Consider the following 24,497-nt stretch of genomic DNA (forward strand, 5'->3'; position numbering starts at 1 on the left):
TCTACGCGAAGAAAGTACAAAACTACCACCCATCTTTCAAAAGTCAGCTCAAATATCAGTTCCTCTGTAAAGCCATTGCCCGTACCCAGTCGGAATTGATAGTTTCTGTAGCTTCTTATACTTCTAGTGCTAGACAGTCACATTTATATTTATAGAATTTCCATACCCTTTACTGGATTTTGACCTCCATGAGGACACAGATCTGAGATTATACAGACTTATTGCCCCCAGCACCCAAGAGACTTCTTAGACAAAAGAAAGACAAAATGACTCTTTGCTGAATTGAAGCCCTGCATTCACTTCAAAAACCCAAACTGTAGTACTTGCCTCACCCCTTGCTGTGTTTTAAAATTGCAAACCAACATCTATAGGCAAAGAAGGAAGATGGGGACAGTCTGTGTTTGTAATCTTGGTCCAAAACACACATCATGCCAAAGAGAGAATTTGATTCCATTTTAGAGCCGAGGTCTCAGGTCCAATTTAATTAGATCCCCAAATGACCATGCTGATTAACTGTCAGCTCCAGCCTTTCTTCACTGTAAACCTTAATCCCTCCTAATTTGCCATGAAATTAGTGGGAGTTGACTGTTCTAGGCATGAAAAACCTAGGTCTTGTTCAGACCTCCCCAGGCCTTACTGAGGCAAGGAGGGGATGGGTCTCGAAGCCCTGGAGAGGAGCAGGTGTCGTGAGGATTAGGTCACATGGGGGAAAGGTGGCTGCAGTAGGTAGGCAGCTGGTGCGGTCCCAGGTGTGTGCGAGTTGGCAGGGATACAAAGAGAGGAGAGCTGCAAACAGCTCAAAGTCCCTGGGCTGTGCAGCTGCTTGTTTGGCACTTGCACGGGACCCACCTGTAGTGTTGATGGGCACAACCCACTCACAGGAGCAGGGAAACATGAAAGGTCCCCAGTGAGCTGTGGCGGCCCTGCCCGTCCCAGGCAGAAGGCTGGAGGAAGCAAGCCTGCCTGAGGACTTCTGGGTAAAGCATCTCTCTTGCACTTTGCAGTCTCCCCCAGGCTTAAGAAAAGGCAGCTCTGGCTTTCCTTTTTCAAACGATGGCCCTGAGAGGACTAAAATAAAGATAATTATTTTTTTTTTTCCAATCAGGGGGCTTGTTCCCAAGTACACCTAGAAAGTAAGTGAAAAACTCCCCAAGCTGGAGAGTAAGTCAACAGGCAGAGATACTCAAGGAAAAAAACAGGCTCAAGGCCGAGAAGCAAAAATAAATGATCATCCCCTCTCCTGGGCTGCAGGGAGCTCATGTAAACAAACTCATCATAACAAGCCTTTCTTAATCTGTTTCTGTCCCGCTGCTAATCGCTTGTGTAGTTTTTGCAGGACAGAATGCATTCTTGGTGCTGAGGCTAGGGTTTCAGATTTAGTTACTGTGAATTATGGAACGTCTCTTGATCTCTGAGGACAAGAGGGGACTGATGGCCACAAACCCAAATGACTGTTGTTCATTCAAGGTGAAATAGCAATCTCTCTCCAGTGTACCAGCTTGTAGAGGGTGGTGACCTCTTCTCTCCATATTAAGCCAGCCTCCAGAACAATTATGACACAGGTTAAGGCCATCTTGACCACTTACTGCTCTACTTTGGTGTCTCCCATCTCTGCTTTTAAGTGCAAATAGCAGAACCTGCCAGTTTCCCTGCACACAGCATCCATCCCCCTGTTCCTCTTATTAACAGAATCCCAGCTTCGGGGCAAGGGGACAACGGCAATGTACACAGTTAACACACACTTACAGCAAGACTCTGTAGCATCCGGGCATGGCTGTGTGTCATTTATTGTCAAGGAGATACCAGCAGAGGATGTCTGGGAAAGACAGAGGCCCCACCCATTCTGAATTCACCCATTTTTTCCTACCTGGCATGCAGATGTGGCATATAGAGTACATCTTGCTCCCAGGAAGATGAAAGTCACATGCTGAAGATGTCAGAGCCGGGAGAGAGAAGTAGTCGGCCTCCTCTGCATTGCTGAGCCAGGGTACCAGCCCTACCTGCTCAACCCCAGGCTTCCCGTAAGAGAGGATAACGCCTGTGGTTCCCATACTCCAGTGGGCATCTTAATCATCTGGAGGGCTCATTAAAATGCAGGTTTCTGGGCCCCTCCCCCAGAGTATCTGATTCAGAAGGTCTGGGGTGGGGCCTGAAACAAGTTCCCAGGTGCTGCTGATTCCGCGGTTCAGAGACCAGCCTTTGAGAACCACTTGGATAACTGAACTCCTATCTGTTGAGGCCACTGTCTTTATATATTCACAGCTGAATACAGTCCCAACTGATACACTGCCCTCTAACCCCTCAAGAGCCAAACAGCTACCTAGTCCTTTACCTCTGAAAAGGGGCTGAAAACTTAGTGAATCACAAGGCCTAAATAACCAATGAGGTTTACAATCTATTAAGATTCTCATCAGAGAGATATCATTAGGTCAAAGAAAGGAATCTCTGCTTTTAACTTTGAGGCATCATTGGAGCTAACTGGAAGAGAGATTTTGGAGCAGAAAGGCTTACCTGGAATCTCTGAAATTACACCAGACGCTTACCTTTTATACTTACAAGTGGATTTTCTCTGGCACTCTTTCTAGAGACCATTAGCCTAAGGCTGTAGGGTACATTAGCTATGGGACTTGGGGCAATTATTTTTTAATTAAAATTTTTTTCATTCTTTTTTCATATTCTTTTCCACTATGGTTTATTACAGGATATTGAATATAGTTCCCTGTGCTATACCAGCAGGACCTTGTTGTTTATCCATCCTATATTTAATAGTTTACATCTGCTAACCCCAAACTCCCACTGATCCCTCCTACACCCTCCCTCCTGCTTGGCAACCATATGTCTGTTCTCTATGTCTGTGAGTCTGTTTCTGTTTTGTAGGTAAGTTCATTTGTGTCATATTTTAGATTCCACATATAAGTGATATCATACAGTGTTTGTCTCTTTCTGACTTACTTCACTTAGTATGATAATCTCTAGGTCCATCCATGTTGCTGCAAATAGGAAAATTTTGTTCTTTTTTATGGCTGAGTGGTATTCCATTATGTGTGTGTATACATACATACATATACATACAGAAACCACACTCTCTTTATCCATTCATCTGTGGATGGACATTTAGGTTGTTTCCATGTTTTGGCTATTGTAACTAGTGCTGCTGTGAACATAGAGGTGCATGTATCTTTTCAAATTATAGTTTTGTCTGGATATATGCCCAGGAGTGGGATTGCTGGATCATATGGCAACTCTATTTTTAGTTTTTTGAGGAACCTACATACTGTTCTCCATAGTGGCTGCACCAGTTTACATTCCTACCAACAGTGTGGGAGGGTTCCCTTTTCTCCACACCCTCTCCAGCATTTGTTGTTTGTAGATTTTCTGATGATGCCCATTCTAACTGGTGTGAGGTGGTACCTCATTGTAGTTTTGATTTGCATTTCTCTAATAATTAGTGATGTTGAGCATCTTTTCATGTGCCTATTGGCCATCTGTATGTCTTCTTTGGAGAAATGTCTATTTAGGTCTTCTGCCCATTTTTTGATTGTTTTTTTTTTTTTGATATTGAGCTGTATGAACTGTTTGTATATTTTGGAAGTTAAGCCCTTGTTGGCTGCATCATTTGCAAATATTTTCCCCCAGTCCATAGGCTGTCTTTTCATTTTGCTTATGGTTTCCTTGGCTGTGCAAAAGCTTGTAAGTTTGATTGGGTCCCGTTTGTTTATTTTTGCTCTTATTTCTATTGCCTTGGGAGACTTACCTAAGAAAACATTGGTACGATTTATGTCAGAGAATGTTTTGCCTATGTTCTTTTCTAGGAGTTTTATGGTGTCATGTCTTATATTTAAGTGCTTAAGCCATTTTGAGTTTATTTTTGTGTAGGGTGTGAGGGAGTGTTCTAACTTCACTGGTTTACATGCGGCTGTCCAACTTTCCCAACACCACTTGCTGAAGACACTCTCTTTTCCTCATTGTATATTCTTGCCTGCTTTGTCAAAGATTAATTGACCATAGGTGTGTGGGTTTATTTCTAGGCTCTCTATTCTGTTCCATTGATCTATATGACAGTTTTTGTGGACTTGGGGCAAATCTTTTTTTAAACTGAGGAGAAAACTTTATTTTTGGGGGGAGAGGGTTAAGAAAATTTTAATTTGAAAACATTTTCAAACTTACAAAAATGTTGGGAAAATAGTAGAAAGAACTCTTATATACTCTTTACCCAGATTCTCCAATTATTAACATTTTGCCTCATTTGCTTTATCATTCTCTCTATACATGCATATTTTTCTGAGTCACTTCAGGTTAAGCTGTTGGCATTATGCCCCCTTACACCTAAATCTTTCAATGTATATTTCCTAAGTATACGAACATCTCTTATATTATCCCAATACAATGATCAGCTTCAGGAAAATTAACCTAACATATAAGACTTTAATCTACCACTCATAATTTTGGGGGCAAATTTTTTTAACTTCCTTGAACCTCAGTTTTCTCATCTGTAAAATTGGAACGATAATACTCGTCACACAGGCTTGCTGTGAGGCATAAGTGATGTTGGGGAATTAGAGACAACCTGAGTGTCCATCAATGAGAGGATGGACGAGTAAGATGTGTGGGTGAAAATCACAGAATATCATGTAGCAGTCCGAGCAATAGAATAGCTGCACACATAGTAAGACCTTGAAAACACAGTGCTTAGTGAAAAAAGGCATATAATGCAAACATTTTATGAACTAAAGAATTAAAAGTAGATACATACCAAATACTACCCATCCTGCAGAATATAAACAGATATATATTAAATATATTAGATCGGTTGTCTGGGAGGGGGAGGGAATGGCAGTATGATATGGGTATAAAAGTTTTTTTAAAATAAACGAGTACCTATCAGATTAACAAAAATCAGTGTCTGACAATACCAAATTTTAATGAAAACGTAAGAAAAGGAACTCTCATACCCTGATGATAGGTGTGTAAATTGGTACAAGACATTGGTATAGTCTACTAGTTATCCCAATATCCATTTCCCCTTCTTCTGTTACCGACCAGGGTTCCTGGCCTCCTTAATCAATAGAAATTGATCAGAGGCCAGACAAGAAATTCAGGCAAGGCTTTACTGGGGACCCTGCTGCAGCAGGGGGGAGTGAGAACAAACCATAGGTTCCCTTGCTTGCTCGTTTGCTGAGGGGGGTGGCGAGCTGGTTCCTTATATGGGGTGAGGGTAGGGGTGTGTCCAGGGGTCTGGCTGGAGGCGTGGCTTAGGTGGTTTGCCCACCCCTTTGGTGGTGGTGTGTGCAGGGCACATGCACAGTACCCTGCTTTTGCTCCCAACCCTCTGCTTTTGTTGCCAGCTTTTCAGAAGTGGCAGTTGGGCTTTTGGGGTTTTTTTGTATCTTGTTGTCCAGAATTTGCCCCAACTGCACATGTATACAGTTATTTTTAGTACTCAAGGAGACATCTGTCCAGGTGCAAGCATTGCAGCACTGCAGCAAAGGGTCCCAGGTCCCAGCCTGTTTCACTTCTACAGAGTTGAACCCTGATTCTTTAACTTGGCCCATGGCCACTCAGAATAACTCTCCATTTCCCAGACTCCTTTGAAGCTAAGTGTGGACATGTGAATAAGTTCTGGCCAATGGTATGTGATTGGAAGCATCATTTGACATTTCTGGGAAGTGTCATTAAATGAAAGGGGGGGGGGTCTCAATATATGACTTGGGACAAAAGAGGCGGGCAGAGAGACATGGAAATAATCTGTAATGGCTAAAGTCTCCCCCTTAGCTGACCCAGCCCCAAACTGAGCAGCAAGTAATCCAGAATGCTCATTTTATTCTTAAAGGAAGAGGGAAATAGGCCTGCAATACACAAAATGATCATATAGTATGTAACTTAGCACTGGTATTGCAATGCCCTAAGAGGATGAAACTGTTAGAAAGGGGCAGCTATAAACAAATTTAGATTGAAGTGATCTGAAGCACAGTGGTAAAGGAATCTTTATAATTACTTTCTAAACCGCTGCCTCAGCCTGGAGATATGTTAACAAAAACAGTCCTCCCATTTGTTGTACACTGTTCAACATATGCATAAATAAATATCTTAGAGTTTGTTTTTGATGGTTAGGTGACTCCTTGAAGAAAAAGATGATGAATTCAATTTGTTAATATTTCTCTGTCCTAAAAAAGAAGATATTATGGTTCTTAGCTGCTTGTTTCAATAACAGTTTGTCTACCACTCAAAACCATAGCCCTACATCTGTTCCTAATAAAAATCTATAATCAGCAATGCCCATTGCCTTTCAAAACTTATTTTCATCATCCCCAAACTATGCACAGACCTGGCCAAAGCTTATTTCTGTTGTCACCAAGACATAATGGCATTGCATTTATTCCAGGATAAATAGATCAACAGTGATTCCAAGTAGAATCAGTGTCAGCCACTTAGGCGATTGAAAATTTGAGCCTTAATTACAAATTGACATTTTCACTTATTAAAATGCTGGCGTAGGCAGGTTTTTTTGTTTTTAAGTTTATGACATTCAAACCTTTGTGATACTTTGTTTCAGGTCACAGGGCTAAAAGACATTTGATAATAAAAACAGTTCACATTTTCTGGAAAAACAGACTCTCAAAGCAGCAACCTTAAAACACCCTTTCCACAAGAAACCTTTATTTATAAGAATTGTGGACTTTGAATTGAGCCCGAAAGACAGCAGACCAGGCCACTATCTAGCAAAGAACTTCACCTGGAACTGGCCTGAGGCCTGCAGGTTCCTGGAGAAGAGATTGAGAACCTGCCCACGACCCCATTTGGGCGGACAGTCTTGTTGCTATGTGAGAACCAGCCGGGGTGTTTAAAAACAGCCTTTGGGAAAGGATAGTATATAATTCCGGGTGAAAGTTTAGTGCCGCTTTTCCTGGCAGTGACAAACCTTCCATATTTTCTTCTTCCTCGGAGAACGGTTGCTCCTCCGTGTTTTTTTCAGCTTTGAGCCATTTTTAAAGAGAAGCATGAGCTGGGAGCTTAAGCAAACTCCTGTTTGTCCTAAAGTGATAGCAAAGTAGGATGAGTGTGCAAAGCCACGGTGCAGAGTAACAGGAGACTCAGCAAGACCAAGGCACGGAGACAGTGGCAGAGTGAGGTGGGGTCTGGGAGCGGCCTTAAGGCCTCATGGTCTCGGGAGCAGCCATGTGAAGCTCACATGAGGATTTCTTTATAACTCTAGGACCATCGTCCTTCATGATTCAGAGGTGGGCACCAAACTTTGGTTACTTTAGACAATAATATTTTCCACTGGTGACATCTAACAGGCGTCTTTTAGCTACAACCAGATCATTAAAAGATGCTGAAAACAGCATATTCCCTTTTGAAGGATGTACATTAGTTTGTTAAAAATCCATATTTTTCAAACCCAAGGCCTGTAGTGTCACAAATTGATCAAGGTTTTGTGTGGAGCAAGAGAGAGGTTTAAAAGCATGGAAAAGATATGAAAAGGGCATAATTTTGAATTATGAGGATGACTTCAGAATGGTATTTTTTCTCTACCAGGGAACTCTTACTTGTGATGTGCAAGAATACTAATTTTTGAATTTAGGGCAAGCGGCCCTAAATCCATTAGGGCTGTGCTGGTTTGTGCTTCGTTCAACGAGCAGCATGTGAATAAAGAAAGAAAGATGTGGTTTGTGCACAGAAACCTGCAGCAGATTTTCCCAGAAACCCTCAAGATAACTGGGATTGTGTTCCCAGCAGGGGAGAGTAAGAACTGTCTCCTGAGCCACAGCATGTGAACTTGAGTCAGAAACAGAGGGTGGGCTGGCACCCTAGGGGACCCTCTAAACAGAATGAGGATGAGCTACAGGGGGTCCTGTTAGGACAGAGGCTGGAAACTTCTGGCCCATGGGTGACAACTCCAGCTGCCCAATCCCTAGAATCCGTTTGCAGAGACATCTGTGTTGGGTGCGGGAGTCGAGGGGTGTTTATTTTGCGTGAGCACCTGGAAGGAGAAGAAAAGGGAGCAAGTTCCCAACTCCCCCACCAGCCTGGAAGTTGCCCATAAAACCCGCAGACCCAGACCCCAAAGCAACTGTCGTCACTGAAGACTCGAGACAGACGCAGAGTTGCTTGCCCTCCTCCCCTCACTCCCCCAGAGCCCACAGAGCAGCTCCAGGCCTGAGGAGAGGAGACCCCCAAGTGGTTCAGGTGGTTGGCATCCTGAGGACCTTTCTCAAGAGGGCACCGGCAGCAGAGATGGTGGGCAGGTGCCTTGGCCAAGTTGGTGTGGAAGAACATGGCAGAAATACAGAGAGGGAGGTGTGTCGAGGGCCTGCAATTACAGGGGGTGGGAGCTGAGAGTGCTTAGATTTATATTTCAATGTAAATATAATCTCCTTTGTCTCCACAGAAGGATGAGGCTTGAGATACTCAGTTTACGCCTACAAAGAGCCCCCTCACTATTCACCCTTTACCAGGTCATTGACCAATGAAAAAGGGGATCCATCAGATTTCAGGCTTTCAGGGGCACAACCAGAGTCTGTGGGGCACCTGTGATCAACTGTAGAGGTGCCATCACTGAGAACCATGTGGCCCCTGAGAAAGGATGAGCTGGGTTTCCTTGGCTGAGGGTAGTCAGGATGGCAGTAAATGGCCCTGGGTCTGCCCTCAGTCTGTTCCTTCTTCACATTTACTCAACAAATGTCCACCGAGCAAAGAGTATGTACCATGCACTATTCTAGGTGCCAGAGATACAGGAATGAACAAAAAGGATGGAAGATTTGACATCATGGGGTTTATGTTTTAAAAGGCAGACAGATAATAAGATACATTTTCCAACTACATAGTACATCAGGCAGTCATGAGTGTGCTAAGGTTAAAAATAAAGCAGAGAAGGAGGATGGGAAGAGTGTAGGAAATTACATGAAACCATGGAAAGGTATGAAGCAGAAGCCTGAAAGATCTGATCTCAGGAGGCCTTTCTTCTTGGGAGGGAGAGAACTTGCAGTTCAAGTCAGAGCTGTTCTCTACCTTGGCATGTTTGCGAGGAGAGGCTCTTTAGGGAAAAAGTCATGGGGTGACAAAAGCTTTGGAGTTTGGGGTACTTGAATTTTTAGAGCATCAAAGCACTTATCTCACCTTCACCCTCAGTAGAAAACCATCTGAAATGAAAGTTCCTCAAGATAGAGCAGTTTCCAAATTGTGTTGAAAATGGAGGCCTGGACACAGAGAGGAGTGAGGCTGAGCCAGTGCAACAAAGCCCAGAGAGAAGCAGTGGGGACTTGGAGTCACCAAGCCACCCTGCGGCTCTTCTCTCCAACCCTCAAACGTGAGCTGCACAGAGGGTCCCCCAGGAGGAAAGAGGTAATGACTCCTGCTGAGAATCTGACCAATGGCTGGAGGCCAAGAGCTGCCATCTGAGGAGACTATCATGAGAAGAACGATCAAGAGGGCATTTGAACCAGCGCTGTCCTGGCTCCGACTCTGAAAGGTGCACTGAGCCTGTTTCCTTTAAAGGTGGGGTGATATCTCTGGACTTACTCTTTTTTCCCCACTTTAAAAAATTGTGGTAAAATACACATAACATAAAATTTACCACCTTAAGTAATTTTAAGTATACGCTCAGTGGTATTAAACATATTCATAATGTTGTGCAACCATCTTCACCATCCAGAACTCTTTTCACCTTATAACACTGAAACTCTGTACCCATTAAACAATGACTCCGCATTCTCTCTCCCCCCACTCCCTGGCAATCACTGTTCTTTCTCTCTGGACCTATTCTTAATCGCCCTATATAAGGTCAGGGAAAACCTCTCATAAATCAACGGATTCATTGGAGAATGGGCCCAAATCAGGGTTCTCATGTGGAGTTCTGCAGGGCCTACGCCTTGACCTAAGGCTGCCTGCTCCACTGCAGCAGGAAAGCAGGGAAGAGGCCGAGAGTCCTCCCACTCTGCTTTTCCTCCATGGAGGCTGGCTGAGGCCCAGCAAACTACAAGGGACCCTCTGTAAAGACCTCTGGACTCTGGCCACAAAATAAGAGCTCATTACCATATGGGATGTTTCCTTTTTTTTTTTTTTAATTGCTTTTGACTAGAAAAGCAAACAATTTGGGGAATTTGTATGGCTGATAAAAAGGCAAAAGGAGATTGGACTGTTAGAATTGAACAAATATCTACTACCAAGCAGGACGCAACTTGTCTTTACTGAAGAAGTGGAAGGTTAAAAGGTACCGTTTGCTACAGGTTGAGATTTGCACACAGAATTTGCAGAGTGCTGAATTTCAGCAGGATGCCTGTGGAGAAGTTGGGACGCATCTCCTGCGAACTTCTCAGGTGAAGGGGGACTTGACAACTGAGACTTCACTAATAAGTGACAAAAATTATGTGGGTAATAATTGGACATTTTTAGTGTGAAAGTCTCTATTGAAGTAGAATGCGTAAATTAATACTCTTAGGAGACCTGCTTACAGGAAAAACAGAATGGAGATCATGAACCCTATTAACTCACGTCTCAAGCCTCTAATGAAAAATTCCTGAGGGAATGGGAATGAGTAGGATGCTCTGGGTATGTAGGAACTTTAAGACACAAGCATGTGGTTTGTTTTGTTTGCTTGCTTTTGGTTTTTTAATTGATTAATTAATTTATTATTTATTTATTTGGCTTCACAGGGTCTTAGTTGTGGCACGTGGGATCTCCATTGTGGCATGCGGGACCTTTTTTAGTTGTGGCATGCAGACTACTTAGTTGTGGCATGTGGATTCTTAGTTGTGGCATGTGGACTCTTAGTTGTGGCATGCAAGTGGGATCTAGTTCCCCGACCGGGGATCGAACCCGGGTCCCCTGTATTGGGAGTGCAGAGTTTTACCCACTGGACTACCAGGGAAGTCCTGTCACAAGCATGTGTTTTATAAAGTTGCACAGCAGAGTCCTCAACTGATTTTATAACTGAGATTTATGTCTCTAGCAAAATAAGATACATAGCAAGAGAATCACTCTGCTAGCCTTTTCTGGAGAGGGAATGATAAGTTCTCTAAAGATATTGTTTACTCTGCCGAGTTATCTATTTTTTCTGTAGATATTCCACATCGCCCCAGGTTGGAACTCCAAATCTGTTGTTCCCATCAAATCAATTTCCCCAGAGAATGAAGAGTGCGGTAAACACCATGCTTAAAATTCATTGTTATCTGTTAAGAACCCAACTCAACAAGAATCACTGAGATTAAGAGGGTCTATGTAGTGCAGGTGGAGAGAATGTAGGAAAAAAGAGATCCACACGCTGATTATTTTCTAATAAAACTTGTCATTCTATCAGTAAGTGGAGAGAATTAAATGTAAACAGATTTGTTTAAACCCAATTTCACTACTATTCTGTAGGCTGCCTTAACCGTATTCTGACAAGTTATTAAATAAATGGTGATATTTTCACAGATAGGAAACAACTGAGCTGAAGCTACCCAGGATTAGTGTGTATTTAAATTTAATGTACACAGGTTGAAAAAATTACATGGCTGTAGAACATATTCGCAGATTTCACGAGCTTGGAATTCCATCCAACAAAATGACCATTTGTCAGGAAGTATAACAGAGTTTTTAAAAATTAAAATAGAAAATAACAGTAATAGCAACAACTTACTCAGTGCCTACTATTTGACAGAGACTTAATATATATACATAGTTTATACCTCTCATCCTTCCAACAACCCTGCAAAACAGTATTAATATTCTGATGTCACGGAGGAGAACACTGAAACTTACAGAAATTATCTAAGGTTAAATAAAGTCTAATCCATGGTTAACTAAAGCATAGAACCAAGATTTTACCTGAATTTGTCTAACTCGTAAGTCCTGTATACTTTCCGTCACTGTGCTCTGTCCAATACTACAATTAGGTAGTTGTCAACTGGAAATTTAAAAACCCTAGTTTTCATAAATAAAATTCCAAATCCACAGTTAAGGGACGTAAATCGATTGCAAATGTATTTGTGTGCATGCTTCCCTAATCAACTTCCTTGATTGAAATAAAATTTAATGGACTTTAAAATGAAAATAGAAAACCTGGTTTTATTTCCTTCTTATTTATTAGGTACCTGCTAGGGCCCAGGCACTATGTCAGACATTGGGGATATAGAGGTACAGAGGTTTCGGTCTCCGTCATTCATGCTTTAATGACTGCCGTTGTGAACGCTACAGCAAGTTTTCAAACATATTGACTTAAAAGGACTGATATTATAAAAGGAGAAAAGGGCTGTACAGTCTTATTAGGTGTTTCAACTTACCTCTACTAAACCCACATGACAATTAAGCAATAAAGCAGAAAAGCGTTTCATACTGCATTTTTCTTTTTTTTTTAATTGGACTATAGTTGATTTACAATGTTAGTTTCTGCTGTACAGCAAAGTGAGTCAGTTATACATACACATATGTCCACTCTTTTTTAGATTCTATTCCCATATAGGTCATTACGGAGTACTGAAGAGAGTTCCATGTGCTATTCAGTAGGTTCTTAGTTGTTAACCTATATATAGTAGTGTGTATATGTCAATCCCAATCTCTCCATTTATCCTTCCCCCCTTCTCCCTTGGTAACCACAAGTCTGTTTTCTACATCTGTGACTCAACTTCTGTTTTGTAAATAGGTTCATTTGTACCATTTCTTTAGATTCCACATATAAGCAATATCATATGATATTTGTCTTTCTCGGTCTGACTTACTTCACTCATATGACCATCTCTAGGTCCATCCATGTCACTGCAAATGGCATTATTTTGTTCTTTTTTTATGGCTGAGTAATATTCCATTATATATATGTACCACATCTTTATCCATTCCTCTGTTGATGGACATTTAGGTTGCTTCCATGTCCTGGCTATTGTAAATAGTGCTGCAATGAACATTGGGGTGCATGTATCCTTTTGAATTACAGTTTTCTCCAGATATATGCCCAGGAGTGGGATTGCTGGATCATATGGTAGCTCTGTTTTTAGTTTTTTTAGGAATCTCCATGCTGTTCTCCATAGTGGCTGTACCAATTTACATTCCCACCAACAGTGTAGGAGGGTTCCCTTTTCTCCATACCCTATCTAGCATTTATTGTTTGTAGATTTTTTGATGGTGGCCATTCTAACTGGTGTGAGGTGATACCTCATTGTAGTTTTGATTTGCATTTCTCTAATAATTAGTGACGTTGAGCATCTTTTCACGTGCCACTTGGTCATTTGTATGTCTTCTTTGGATAAATGTCTATTTAGATCTTCCACCCATTTTTTGATTGGGTGGTTTGTTTTTTTGATATTGAGCTGCATGAGCTGTTTGTATATTTTGGAGATTAATCCCTCGTCGGTTGCTTTGTTTGCAAATATTTTCTCCCATTCTGTGGGTTTTCTTTTCATTTTGTTTATGGTTTCCTTTGCTGTGCAAAAGCTTTTAAGTTTAATTAGTGCTCATTTGTTTATTTTTGTTTTTATTTTCATGAATCTAGGAGGTGGTGCATTTTTCTTTTTATACGGCTAAGAGTTATAAATGAAAAGTGAAAAGAACGTTAGCTTGGAAGCCAGTTCTGGTCTATACCAACCTTGTGACCAGGCTTCTCTGAGTATAAAAATGGGGATGGTAATATGGTTTTACCGGGCTTTTTGCTCAGACTCAGCACAGTTTCCAAGAACTGTTAATAGTCTCCTTTCCAGGCCAGTCTACAGCTCTCTCTATCACTCTGCGTACCCTGAGATCCTGTCTCTTTGAATGACTGGCGTTCTGTGACAGACCAAATACTTTCTGCACTGTCACGGCTCTGCTCGGTTCCTCATCCATGACTGCCTGGCACTTCCTTGCCTATGGAAATCTCTCCCCCTTGGAAACCGTCTTCCCAGTATCCCCAATCTGAGCTAAGAGCTCCCTCCTTACTTCTCCTTGAATGATAGATTATCATCTGGACCATGTCTTAATCCTTTCTGTTCCCTTCACTGTGCCCAGGACGGTGCTCTCCAAAGAGTGGCACTCAAGACATGCTGAACGAGTGAATGAATCTGTTCTCCATTAGCACAGCAAAGGGGTTGGGAAAGAAGGTCCTCTTCCTTTGACTCCATTCAGTAATTAGTTCAGTTGTTAAAAGACATACATAAAATTTTTAAACAGTGTATTTTCCATTGAGGATATATATGATTCTCCAGCACTTAAAATCTCAGACTCCAATAAAGAACTGATTTTGAAGGATGATAAATGGTGATCTCTAAATGTTTTAATTGTGTACTCCTATCACAAAAATATTTTGTATTTTATATTTTTTGTGTAAATATACACAAATTTTAGTTAACCCCAATATACATATACATACTAATTTATAAAGTATGCATATATCCTACTGTATTAATATATATGATATATACAGAAAATATAAATTTTTTAAATGAAGAAATAAAAATAAAGTTTTAATATTTTCTTTTCCCACCCCAATAACTGGTTTGCACAAGCAAAGACTAATTTGGCTGAGCAGCTACATTTTCTGGTAGAAAGGAGAGCATGTTTTTCTTTTCCTAGGATATTCCCTGATGTTGTCTATTTCCTCTCTCTATCCAGGTTTCCCTTATGAGACCACCAACATTCTTCAGATATTAGCGAAATAGAACAGGAGGAGGGTTTAGAGCTCTGGATTCTCAGTCTGGAAATGTCACAATTTGATCTCAAAGGTTTGCTGTGAAGTCATAAGCATGACAGTGTGAAACTCCACATATTATTCTTTTTTTTTTTAATGTTTTTCTTTCTTTCTTTTTTTTTAATTAATTTATTTTTTGGCTGTGTTGGGTCTTTGTTTCTGTGCGAGGGTTTTCTCTAGTTGCAGCGAGTGGGGGCCACTCTTCATCGTGGTGCGCGGGCCTCTCACTATCGCGGCCTCTCTTGTTGCAGAGCGCAGGCTCAGTAGTTGTGGCTCACGGGCCCAGTTGCTCCGCGGCATGTGGGATCTTCCCAGACCAGGGCTCGAACCCGTGTCCCCTGCATTGGCAGGCAGATTCTCAACAACTGCGCCACCAGGGAAGCCCCACATATTATTCTTGAATTCCTTGTTTGTTTTCATTGTGACCTGACTCTCATAAAATTTTATTTTATTTTTTTCTTCAAAACTCCCAGGATGTGTGATCATATGATTTAAATGGAGAAAAACACTGTCAAAATAGTATCAAGGAATTATCACTTTTACAACGTGTTTATTATATGAAAAGCCCTAATATTCAGATAATCTAATACTGTAGTTTTTGTCTATATCTTCAAGAAAAAAAAATCAATAAAGATTTAAACAAAGAGTTTGTTTTCAAAGTGTATAAAATGCCCACAGTGTTAAAACTATTTTAATTGTGTGCACACACACACAGAGACAGGGGAAAAAAATGTCATATGGATATTCTCCAAAAGTTAACAAGGTATATCCCAAGATGGTGAGATTGAAGTTAATTTTGTTTTCTTCTTTGTGCATTTCTGTAATTTTCCAGACATCCTATAATGGCCAAGTACTTCTTTTAAAATTGAAGTATAGTTGATTTTACAATGTTGTGTTTCAGGTGTACAGCAAAGTGATTCACTATATATATATATATATATATATATATATATATATATATATATATATATATATATATATTTATATATTTATATATACACACACATATATATATGTGTGTGTGTATATATATATAAAATTCTTTTTTAGATTATTTTCCCTTATAGGTTATTACAAAATATGGAGTATAGTTCCCTCTGCTATACAGTAGTTTCTTGTTGGTTATCTGTTACATATAGGAGTGTGTATATGTTAATCCCAAACTCCTAATTTATCCTCCCCCCTCCACTTTGATAACCATAAATTTGTTTTCTATGTCTGTGAGTCTATTTCTGTTTTGTACATAAGTTCATTTGTATCAGTTTTTATATTCCACATATAAGTGATATCATATGATATTTGTCTTTCTCCGGCTTATTTCATTTAGTATGATAATCTCTAGGTCCATCCATGTTGCTGCAAATGGCATTATTTCAGTCTTTTTTATGGCTGAGTAATATTCTATTGTGTATATATACCACATCTTCTTTATGCATTCATCTGTTGATGGACATTTAGGTTGCTTCCATGTCTTTATTGTAAATAGTGCTGCAATGAACATTTGGGTGCATGTATCTTTTCGAATTATGGTTTTCTCCAGATATATATCCAGGAGTGGTATTGCCGGATCATATAGTAGCTATATTTTTAGTTTTTTAAGGAATCTCCATGCTGTTCTTCATAGTGGCTATACCAGTTTACATTCCCACCAACAGTGTAGGAGTGGTCTCTTTTCTCCACACTCTCTCAAGAATTTATTTGTAGACCTTTTGATGATAGCCATTCTGACGGGTGTGAGGTGGTACCTCATTGTAGTATTGATTTGCATTTCTCTAATAACTGGCGGTGTTGAGCATCTTTTCATGTGCCTTTTGGCCAAATGTATGTCTTTTTTGGAGAAATGTCTTTATATCTTCTGGCCATATTTTGATTGATTTTTTTTTCTTGATATTGAGCTGTATGAGCTGTTTGGAGATTAATCTGTTGTCTGTCCTAGTTTGCAAATATCTTCTCCCATTCCATAGGTTTTCTTTTCATTTTGTTTATGGCTTCCTTTGCTGTGCAAAAGTTTTTAAGTTTAATTAGATCTCATTTGTTTATTTTTGCTTTTGTTTCCATTACTCTAGGAGACGGATCCAAAGAAATATTGCTGTGACTTATGTCAAAGAGTGTTCTGCCTGTGTTTTCCTTTAGGAGTTATATAGTATCTGGTCTTACACTTAGGTCTTTAATTCATTTTGAGGGGTATTTTTGAGTATGTATGGTGTTAGAGAATGTTCTAATTTCATTCTTTTACATGTAGCTGTCCAGTTTTCCCAGCACCACTTATTGAAGAGACTGTCTTTTCTCCGTTGTATATCCTTGCCTTCTTTGTCATAGGTTAACCATAGGTGCGTGGGTTTATGTCTGGACTTTCTATCCTGCTCCATTGATCTATATTTCTGTTTTTGTGCCAGTACCATACTGTCTTGATTACTATAGCTTTGTAGTCTGAAGTCATGGAGCCTGATTCTTCCAGCTCCGTATTTCTTTCTCAAGATTGTTTTGGCTTTTTGGGGTCTTCTGTGTTTCCATACAAATTAAAAAATTTTTTGTTCCAGTTCTGCAGAAAATACCATTGGTAATTGGATCGTGATTGCATTGAACATGTAGGTTGCCTTGGGGAGTATGGTCATATAGTTTTGACAATATTGATTCTTCCTATCCAAAAACACAGTATATCTTTCCAACTGTGTCGTCTTTAATTTCTTTCATCAGTGTCTTATAGTTTTCGGAGTAGGTCTTTTGCCTCCTTGGTAGGTTTATTCCTATGTATCTTATTCTTTTTGATGTAATGGTGAATAAGATTGTTTCCTTAATTTCTCTTTCTGATCTTTTGTTAGTGTATAGCAATGTAAGAGATTTCTGTGTGTTAATTTTGTATCCTGCAACTTTACTGAATTCATTGATAAGCTCCAACTTTACTGAATTCATTGATAAGCTCTAGTAGTTTTCCTGTAGCATCTTTAGCATTTTCTATGTATAGTATCATGTCATCTGCAAACAGTGACAGTTTTACTTCTTTTCCAATTTGGATTCTTTTTATTTCTTTCTGTTGTCTGATAGCTGGGGCTAGGACTTGCAAAACCATGTTGAATAAAAGTAGGAAGAATGGGTATCCTTGTCTTATTCCTGATCTTAAAGGAAATGCTTTCAGCTTTTCATCTGTATAATGTTAGCTGTAGGTTTGTGATTTATGGCCTTTATTATGTTGAGGTATGTCCCCTCTATGCCCAATTTCTGTAAACTTTTTATCATAATCGGTGTTGAATTTTATCAAAAGCTTTTTCTGCATCTATTGAGATGATCATATGGTTTTTATTCTTCAATTTGTTGATGTGTATTGCACTGATTTGCAGATATTGAAAAATCCTTGCATCCCTGGGATAAATCCCACTTGATCCTGGTGTATGATCCTTTTAATGTGTTGTTGAATTAGGTTTGCTAGTATTTTGTTGAGAATTTTTGCGTCTGTGTTCATCAGTGATATTGGCCTGTAATTTTCTTTTTTGTGCTATCTTTGTCTGGTTTTGGTATCAGGGTGGTGGCGGCCTCATAGAATGAGTTTGGGAGCGTTCCTTCCTTTGTAATTTTTTGGAATAGTTTCAGAAAGGTGTTAACTCTTCTCTAAATATTTGATAGAATTCACCTATGAAGCCATCTAGTCCTGGACTTTTGTTTGTTGGAAGTTTTTAAATCACAGTTTCAATTTCAGTACTGGTGATTGGTCTGTTCATATTTTCTATTTCTTCCTGGTTCAGTCTTGGGAGACTGTACCTTTTTAAGAATCTGTCCATTTTTTTCTAGGTTGTCCATTTTATTGGCATATAGTTGCTTGTAGTAGTCTCCTATGGCCCTTTGTATTTCTGTGGTGTTAGTTGTAACTTCTCCTTTTTCATTTCTAATTTTATTGATTTCAGCACTGTTTTTTTTTTTTTTTTTGATGAGTCTGGCTAAAGGTTTATCAATTTTATTTATCTTTTCAAAGAACCAACTTTTATTTTCATTGATCTGTTCTATTGTTTTCCTCATCTCTATTTCATGTATTTCTGCTCTGAGCTTTATGATTTCTTTCCTTCTAGTAACTTTGGGTTTTTTGTTCTTCTTTCTCTAGTTGCTTTATGTGTAAGGTTAGGTTGTTTATTTGATATTCTTCTTGTTTCCTGAGGTAAGCTTGTATTGCTATAAGCTTCCCTCGTTGAACTGCTTTTGCTGCATCCCATACATTTTGGATTGTCGTGTTTTCGTTTTTATTTGTCTCTAGGTAATTTTTAAATTTCCTCTTTGATTTCTTCAGTGACCCATTGGTTGTTTACTAGCATATTTTAAAACATAGTATCCTCCATGTGTCTGTGTTTTTGTAGTTTCTTTTCTTGTAGTTGATTTCTAATCTCATAGTGTTGTGGTCAGAAAAGATGCTTGATATGATTTTAATTTTCCTGAATTTACTGAGGCTTGCTTTGTGTGTTAGCATGTGATCTATCCTGGGAGAATGTTCTGTGTGCACTTGAAAAGAATGTGTATTCTGCTGCTTTCAGACGGAATGCTCTATAAATATCAATTAAGTCCATCTGGTGAAATGTGTCATTTAAGGTCTGTGTTTCCTTATTGATTTTCTATCTGGATGATATGTCCATTGATGTAAGTGGGGTGTTAAAGTCCCCCACTATTACTGTGTTACTGTCAATTTCTTATTTTATGTCTGTTAATATTTGCCTTATATATTGAGTTGCTCCTATGTTGGGTGCATATATATTTACAATTGTTTATCTTCTTGGATTGATCCCTTGATCATTATCAAGGGATAATATGTCCTTCTTTGTTTCTTGTAACAGTCTTTATTTTAGAGTCTATTTCGTCTGATATGAGTATTGCTACTCCATTTTCTTTTTTTTTTTTTTTTTTTTTTTGGGCCATAGCAGTGAAAGCACCAGATCCTAACTGCTAGACCACCAGGGAACTCCCATTGGCTCATTTCTAAATTTATTTATTTATTTATTTATTTTTGGCTGTGTTGGGGCTTCGTTTCTGCGGGAGGGCTTTCTCTAGTTGTGGCAAGCGGGGGCCACTCTTCATCGCGGTGCGCGGGCCTCTCACTATCGCAGCCTCTCTTGTTACGGAGCACAGGCTCCAGATGCGCAGAGCTCAGTAGTTGTGGCTCACGGGCCTAGCTGCTCCGCGGCATGTGGGATCTTCCCAGACCAGGGCTCGAACCCGTGTCCCCTGCATTAGCAGGCAGATTCTCAACCACTGCGCCACCAGGGAAGCCCCCTCCATTTTCTTTTGATTTCCATTTGCACGGAATACCTTTTTCCATCCTCTCACTTTCAATCTTTATGTGTCTCTAGATCTGAAGTGGGGTCTCTTGTAAACAGCATACATATGGGTCTTGTTTTTGTATCCATTCAGCCAGTCTGTGTCTTTTGGTAGGAGCATTTAATCTGTTTACGTTTAAGGTGATTATTGGTATGTCTGGTCTTATTGCCATTTTGTTAATTGTTTTGGATTTGTTTTTGTAGGTCTTTTTTCTTCCTCTTTTGTTCTCTTGTGATTTGATGATATCTTTAGTGTTGTTTTTGGATTCCTTTTTCTTTTTTCTGTGTATATCTATTATAGATTTTTGTTTTGCGGTTCCCATGAGGTTTCGATATAGCAGCATATATATATATATATATATATATACACACACACACACACACACATATACATACACACACACCTCTATATATACACACACATATATGTATGTGTATATATATATGTATATACATATGCATATGTATATACACATGATTGTTTTAAGTTGCTGGTCTCTTAATTTCAAATGCATTTTAAATATCCTGTATTTTTACTCTCCTCCTCTAATGATTACTGGTTTTGATATCATATTTGTGTGTGGATGATTTCCTACCTGTACTGTATGTTTGCCATTTCTGGTGAGCTTTCCCATTTTGCAATTTTCTTGTTTCTAGTTGTGGCCTTTTCTTTCCACCTAGAAAAGCTCCTTTAGCATTTGTTGTAAAGCCAGTTTGGTGGTGCTGAATTCTCTTAGCTTTTGCTTGTCTGTAAAGCTTTTGATTTCTCCATCAAATCTACCTTGCTGGGTAGAGTATTCTTGATTGTAGGTTTTTCCCTTTCATCACTTTAAATGTATCATGCCACTCCCTTCTGGCCTGCAGAGTTTCTTTTGAAAAATCAGCTGATAACCTTATTGGGATTCCCTTGTATGATATTTGTTGCTTTCCCCTTGTTGCTTTTAATATTTTCTCTTTAATTTTTGGCAGTTTGATTACTCTGTGTCTTGGCATGTTCCTCCTTGGGTTAATCCTGTATGGGACACCCGGCACTTCCTGGACTTGGGTGGCTGTTTACTTTCCTATGTTAGGGAAGTTTTCAGCTATTATCTCTTCCAATATTATCTCAGGCCCTCTGCCTCCAACAAGAGTTCAGTAGATGAACACTCCCTGATATGTCTGCCACCAGCTTTTATGACCCCAGAGAGAGCCACAGCTGCCCCCTGCCTCCCCAGGAGGTCCTCTAAGACCAGCAGGTAGGTCTGGCCCAGGCTCCTATGAAATCACTGCTTTTTCCCTGGGTCCTGGTGCACACGAGACCTTGTGTGCACCCTGCAAGAGTGGAGTCTCTGTTTCCCCCAGTCCTGTGGAGCTCCTGTAATGAAGCCCTGCTGGCCTTCAAAGCCAAATGCTCTGGGGGCTCCTTCTCCCAATGCCAGACCCCCCCAGGCTGGGGAGCCTGATGTGGGGCTCAGAAATCTCACTCCTGTGGGAGAACTTTTGCAATATAATTATTCTCCAGTCTGTGGGTCGCCCATCTGGGGGATATGGGATTATATCACAAGTGCGCCCCTCCCACTGTCTTGCTGTGGTTTCTTCTTTATGTCTTTGGATATAGGATATCTTTTTTGGTAGGTTCCAGTCTCGTTCAGCGGTTAGTTGTGACTTTGGGATGCTCATGAGAGGAGGTGAGCTCAAGTTCCTTCTACTCCACCATCTTGTCCAGGAAACGAACTACTTTTTAAAAACAAAAAAGTATACATATAACCAATTGTAAATAATTTATATAGGTTTCTATAATATAAACTTCCCATAGAAATTTTTAAAATAGCTTTTGGAGTTGTTATTGGTATTGAGGAGGAAATTATTATTTTCATGTTTTGTGATGCATTGTAACACAATTTTTAATGTTATTTTGGTTTCATATATGAAACTTGCATTTTAAATCAAATGAGTCATAATGGAGCCTCCCTTATCTAGATTTTAGCCACATTTTATATTTGGGATACAAAGAGAGGCAGAGCACCAGTCCAGAGGAGCTTGTAAACTAATAGAATCAAAGCAGAGAAGAAGCTCCTATATCAGAAGGTGGGTTTATCTGGAGAAGATTAAGATTGTGGAGAGCCCCATATAATCCCAACATGTGATAGTCCTTGTAAGGAAAGCCATCATCATGTAAGTAGACAGTCTGGAATCCCAGTTCCCCTCATTTTTTCTGACAGAGTCTCAATTTGGCTTAGATGTCCCATGTGCCCAAGTTGGTCTAAACTATATATGATGGTCTCTTCCCCTTGTCACTGACTCACTTAGGAAATCCCTGCCATTGGGACTCAAGAGGTATTCTGTTGAGGGTATTCTGGTTAGACTTTCCCCTCCTTATGAAGGCTGAACAAAATATTTAAACCATCCATTGAAAGCCATAAAAGAACAGTGAAGGCAAATAGGACTTGCTTGGCCAAATTTCTGGAGAGAGAGGAGACAAACTGAAAGAAGCCCTGTATTTTTTTTTCTCCATCAGAATGCTCTAATTCTACCCATTAATGGTGTGGGGAGTGAAGGTGGAGCAGAAAGTGACAGCCAGCACAGAGATGATCTCTCTGGCCTGGAAAAAGTTCAGGTTTGGCATTTCCAAAGAGGATGAGAAAACAGAGGTTGAAGTTTGAGGCCCAACATGATTGAAGGCCCCTAATGTTGTTGAGACCCCAGATGACTCTACTGTGAGGAGAGTCAGAACACACCATGAAAAGATCAAGCCTAACAAAGCCTAGGATCCACCCTTAGGATATTTTCAGGTCAACTTGTGTTGGCTCTCTGCCTTCCAGAAAAGAATTAAATCCTCTGACCATTTAAGATTTGTGTATGTATGTTATACTTTTTAAGAAGCTAAGTAATAAATTCTAAGAGAAAGAGAAAGAAAATGTCTAACTCATCTTCGCTGGACATCATCATACCTGTGATTCTTCAAATTAATGAACTTCTCTCAACCATGAAGGAAGACACTGTCAATGTGATAAAGATGGCAAAGTAGAAAGCTGGAAATTACCTAGGTCCAGGGGTGATATAGCAAATAGTTAAAACCAGTACACTACAGGCACCAACCAATCAGAATGTACACCAACTGTAAATCAAGTGGTATACTTGAATTTGTGTTTTCTATCATTTATGAAATTATAGAACCAATGAATTAACTATTTGAGAAGAGTCCTATTAGAATAGTTAAACGAGTAGGATCTGGAGCTGGACAGCTTGGGTTTAAATTCTGGATCTTACACCTAATATTTGTGTAAACTTTAATAATAATTAAACTTTCCATGCCTCAGTTGCCTCATCTCAAGGTGGGGACACATCATGAGCTTTATATAAGGGAATAAATGAGTTAATACATGTTAAGAGCATAGCATAATACCTGGGACTTAGTCCTTAATGTTATTTCTTGAATAAATTATTATTAATATTATTCCTTATGGATTTTTATGTGAAATAATAAACCCCTTCCTGTTTAGGCTTTTATTTGGATCTTCTGTTACTTGCCAAAATCATCCCAGTGCATTCATGTGGCATCCAGTAAAGACAAAAGTATAAGGAAATTGCTCATTAGCCTTAAGTGTTCATCCAGAAAGAACTCTTACCTTATGTAAGAATTCTCTCAACCTAGTTCTTTCCCTTTTCCCTCCCATGAATCAACCTGAACACAGGTGTACTGCTGCTATGATACAGATTTCTCCACATAGCTGCCACATTTCAACAATGATTCAAGTATGCTTTTCACATTATCTTATTTAAAACATTCCAAAGCCTTTGTTACCATTGTAGAGCAGTATGTATACTTGAGAAGTGTAGCAGCAGAGCTGTGAAACACACTTCCCTAGCCCAATACCTCTCATCTCTGGGATTCATGCCACCTTGTTTGGAGTTGCTTTCAGTTGCTGTCCATGGTTACCAATACCCATCCAAAAATTTCCTTTTCTAAGACTTGGTTCTAAGTTGTCATAGTCTTTTTCTAAGTAATTTTACTTCTGAGACTCCTAAAGATAAAATCCCAAGTCAATCAATCAAGCAAGCAAAAGCTGTGTTCAGGAAGGTGTTTATGGCAGGGTTATTATAATAGTAAAAAATTGAAAATAATCTAAAGTTTCAATAATAAAATATTTAAGTAAATGATTATATAGCTACTCAGTGGAATAATCTGTTGTCATTAAAAGGATAACCATGAAGATATATATATATATATATATAGCAACAAGGAAAATAGTTACGAGATAGTACATTTTAAAAACAGGATGTAGAAATACAAAGGATCATAAGAGACTACTATGATCAGCTCTATGCCAATAAAATGGACAACCTAGAAGAAATGGACAAATTCTTAGAAAGGTACAATCTCCCAAGACTGAACCAGGAAGAAATAGAAAATATGAACAGGCCAGTCACCAGTACTGAAATTTCATCAGTAATTTAAAAACTCCCAACAAACAAAAATCTAAGACCGGATAGCTTCACAGGTGAATTCTACCAAATATTTTAAAAAGAGTTAACACCTGTTTCTGAAATTATTTTTAAAAATTGCAGGCAGAGGTACAGTTCTGAACTCA

At 39.5% G+C, this 24,497-nt stretch overlaps 1 long non-coding RNA gene across 1 annotated transcript in view; it reads right to left on the reverse strand.

Moving 5' to 3' along the window:
* The window catches only part of LOC309607669, a 47,158-nt gene extending 27,657 nt beyond the window's left edge, over positions 1-19,501 (reverse strand). The window contains exon 1 of the long non-coding RNA XR_014232492.1: positions 1,868-19,501. This is a non-coding gene — a long non-coding RNA (uncharacterized lncRNA). The remainder of the gene's footprint in view (positions 1-1,867) is intronic.
* Positions 19,502-24,497: the final 4,996 nt, after the last annotated feature.

Source organism: Balaenoptera borealis (genome assembly GCF_965194805.1).
Source record: "Balaenoptera borealis genome assembly, chromosome: 12".
NCBI lineage: Eukaryota > Metazoa > Chordata > Mammalia > Artiodactyla > Balaenopteridae > Balaenoptera > Balaenoptera borealis.